The following is a 4,231-nucleotide window of genomic DNA, read 5'->3' as shown; positions in this document are numbered from 1 at the left end:
CAGAGCTCCGCCCTTCTCGTCCGGGGCGGCGCTGGACTGAGCTGACTCGGTGCAACCCCGGGCCGGGCCCGCGCGCCGCAGGACCCAGTGCCATGGGGCGGGCAGCCGCTGACGGCTCCGCGCCTGCTCCGGGGGCACGTCTGCACCCCAACACGGCTCATGCACACACTGAGCACGTCTGCACCCCAACACGGCACACCCTGTCCCCGGATGAAAGGGCAAAGCTCGGACACCACCCATTCATCGAGTACGCGTAGTAGGAAATGACTGCCCGGGATTCATTTTACGGTTGTAAGTTCTGTCATCTGGTCTCTTGAGAACAAAAGCATTGTGAATTGCGGTTTCAACGAGACTCTTTAAAGGCGGATTCTCTTGAAGTTAACTTTCAAATTATCTCGACAAACGTGTCCTTCTTGATATCTTCCAAAACAGCGTCTCAAAAAAACAAAGAAATCCCCTTTGCTTTTGCAGTCCTCAAAACAGCACATTAAAAAAAATAAATAAATAAAATTAAAAAAATTTTTTTTAATTTTTTTAAAAATAAAATAAAAATAAAAAAAACCATCACATTAAGTTTCTCAGTTGTTTTGGGGGTTTGTTTTGGTCGTTCTATAACAAGGCAAGTGCTCCAGTAGAGACAAAGAAGTACCTTCCAACAGCACTTAAACTTTCCCCAAGACCTCTGGAGTCCAGCTCTGCAATTCCACGGGAACTGTGTCCGAAGGCTTGACGGCTGAAGCGTTAGAGCTTGTCATTCACAATTAGGAGACCTCCCGTGGGAGCCAAGCCCCTCTCCCCCACCACTCAGAGCCCTGCTTCAGCATTAACCCCCTCCCCACTGCCTGCACACTTGCCTCGTTGCTCTTTTGTAATTCTCTCTCCTTTCTAGTACAAGGTGTGTGTTTTTCTCCCTAATTATTTTTGGATTTTTTCTTTTTTCAAACTTTAAACTTTTTATTTTGCGTAGGGGTATAGTCGATTAACAATGTAATGGTAGTTTGAGGGGAACAGCGAAGGGACTCAGCCATACATGTATATGTATCCATCCTCCCCCCTCCCCCCCCAATCCAGGCTGTCACAAGACTGAGAATTCCACGTGCTATACAATAGGTCCTTGTTGGTTATCCATTTTGAATATAGCAGTATGTTCCTTGAGTACTTCAGATGTAAATTATTTTCAACTCTGGTTGTTTAGGTGCTCAGTCCTGTCCAACTCTTCTGCCACCCCATAGACTGTAGCCCAGCAGGCTCCTCTGTCCGTCAGATTCTCTAGGCAAGGATACTGGAGTGGTTTGCCATTTGCGTCTCCAGGGGATCTTCCCAACCCAGGGATTGAACCCAGGTCTCCTGCTTGGTAGGCAGATTCTTGACCCACTAAGCCACCTCTTTCACTGTGAAAAGTGAAAGAGAAGTTGCTCAGTCGTGTCCGACTCTCTGCGACCCTGTGGACTGTAGCCCACCAGGCTCCTCCATCCATGGGATTCTCCAGGCAAGAGTACTGGAGTGGGTTGCCATTTCCTTCTCCAGGGTATCTTCCCCACCCAGGGATTGAACCCGGGTCTCCCGCATCGCGGGCAGAGGCTTTAACCTCTGAGTCACCACCACCAAATTCAGAAAAGGGTAATCTCTAAGGAGATCCACCTGTTGCAGGTGGGAGAAAATCTGAGCAGTAAAACATCTGATAGAGAAAGCTCTGACAGATATTAGATATGCCAGAAAAATAAGAAAACGACAAAAGGCTTGACTGCAATCTGTAAGAACATGAAGAATTTGAGGGGAAAGCTAGAAGTTTTAAAAACAAATTTAGTGAGACTGAAGATGGAACCCTGCACGTGAACCTGGACAGCTGGCATGTTTTAACTGGCCATGGGAAATCATGATTTTTTAAACTAAGAGGTATATTCTGTCCTCTGAAAACTGGTCCTGTAAGGTGCTCAGCCCTTGGTGGACAGCAGTGCTACCTTAAGTCTTCTGGGAATCGTCAAACGGAAAAACAGACACATTATTCACTGATGGTTAAAAGCATGACTCCTCTTGCAAGTTCAATATTAAAGTGACCAGGAAGATATAGTAGCATACATACCCAGAGAGAGAGAGAGAAAGACTCCTCCCAGTCTAGGTCAGAACCAGTAAGTATATTATAATTAATGATTCCAAAATGTCATGAATGCCATTTCGTAGCCCTTAATGACAACAAAAAGTGTAGTTCTCAGCATTACATTTTGCTTCAAAGCAAAATCTGTAAATCCAAAGTATAGTAGATGGGGAAGCACATATTGTTTAGGGCACTTCAGGTTTGAGATGAACATGTTAGGATTTATACTTAAGCAGCTCAAAACAGAAAGAATTATAATTCATCTCTTTTTCTTCCATAAGTTTGAACATCTTCAGTGAAACTAGAACTATAACCTTAGAAAAAACACTTAATATCAATTTTTGAAACATACTCCAAAGAACAACAATTGAAACTACCCAAATTCTTCAATGTATCCTCAAAATTAAGCTCTTTAGTGGCATTTTAAAATGGGTGATTAGGGTTCAGGATGGGGAACACATGTATACCTGTGGCGGACTCATTTTGATATTTGGCAAAACTAATACAATTTTGTAAAGTTTAAAAAAAATAAAATAAAATGGGTGATTACAGTTATGCTCTAGCTATTGGTCTTCTAACCTTGTCCATTCATTGAAGTCATTGGCATACATTTTAAGAACTTGGTAAAACTAATCAAATATTTTCTGGCTTTTTAGCCTAAGGGGTAAAGTAAATGTCTTACAAACATTATTCACCACTGCTTCCCTAGTGCACAGAACAGTAGCTAGCACGTGGTGAAGTGTGAAAGTCGCTCAGTCATGTCCCACTCTTTGCGACCCCATGGATATACAGTCCATGGAATTCTCCAGGCCAGAATACTGGAGTGGGTAGCCTTTCCCTTCTCCAGGGGATCTTCCCAACCCAGGGATCGAACCCAGGTCTCCCGCATTGCAGGCAGATTCTTTACCGGCTGAGCCACAAGAGGGGGAAGCAGATGGTAGGCGCTCATTAAATATTATTTTGTTGAATGAAACAATTTTTGTCTCACGTGTTTTTCAAGTCCATGCCAAAATGAGGGATCGCTACTGAGATGACATCGTGATTTAAAAAACAAAACCAAAACCAAACAGTCCAGCTTGATTATCACTGAAAGGAGTAAATTCTTTCTCACCTTTATCCTTAAATCCAGATGAACACTTCTCAGTTAAAGGCAATAAATGCCTGGATTAAAAGTACCTACCTCTTTCTTAATCATGTACTTTAAAGTTACTTGTATCTTTTCTTATTCAGCGTTCACTAGTCCACATAATATCTTCGTTTCCACATAGCGTCAGAGTACTAAAGTCTTGTGCAGGCTAGTGGCCCATAAATGAAGTTTAAACTCAGCGTCCGCTTTAAACTGGGCCAAAACTGGAAAAGTGTGAATCTCTTAAGTGAAATAACAACCGTTTCCCCAAATTTTCGAAGTGAACGTTCTCCTGATGTGGGGGTGGGTTAAGGGGGCTGACCGTAAAGAAGAAACTCATTTCAAAGTGCTAAGTACTATTCGGCGTTGATCAGCGCAGCAACGGTCCAACGTGAAAACTCGTTTCGAAAGACAAACAGCTCAACGCGGTCTCGCGCTGTTTACGAGACCATCACCTGGCCAGCGCGAGCCGCGCTACGGACAATCGCCCATTTTAAAAACACCGGGCTGGGCTGCAATTCTACTGGTTACAGAGAGGGACTGAAAACTTCCGAGCGGTCTTGGCTGTCACAACGCTGCTTCTGCGGACACTCGGGGCTCCACCAGAGCCTCGCTCCCGGGTCGAGGGGCGGGACCGCGCGGAGCAGCGGGGCACCCGGGAGGGAGGCCAACCCTCCACCACCCATCCACCGGCCGAAGAGGGGACGCAGAGCTGGTATGGGACGCTCGTAGGCTGGGGCCGAGCTACCGAGCAGGGTTAAAGACGGCTACAGGACGTCTGCGCCCAGAGAGAGGACACACGGGGCGGAGAGAACGCCTCCGAGCTCCCCTGCCTGCAGCGGCGGCTCGGGCGCAGGCCCCGGGCTCGCGGACAAAGCCTCGGCGTGGTCACGCCCAAGGGGAGGGGCCTCGATAGGAAGAGGCGGGCCCGCGCGCGGGCTCGTCGTCTAGGCAACGGGGCTCACTGAAAGCCCAACTTGAGTTTAGCACCAGGAGGAGAGAGATATGGA

This window comes from Bison bison, unplaced genomic scaffold (assembly GCF_000754665.1).
Source record: "Bison bison bison isolate TAMUID 2011002044 unplaced genomic scaffold, Bison_UMD1.0 scf7180017864527, whole genome shotgun sequence".
Classification (NCBI taxonomy): domain Eukaryota; kingdom Metazoa; phylum Chordata; class Mammalia; order Artiodactyla; family Bovidae; genus Bison; species Bison bison.
Note: the sequence above shows the minus strand (reverse complement) of the source record.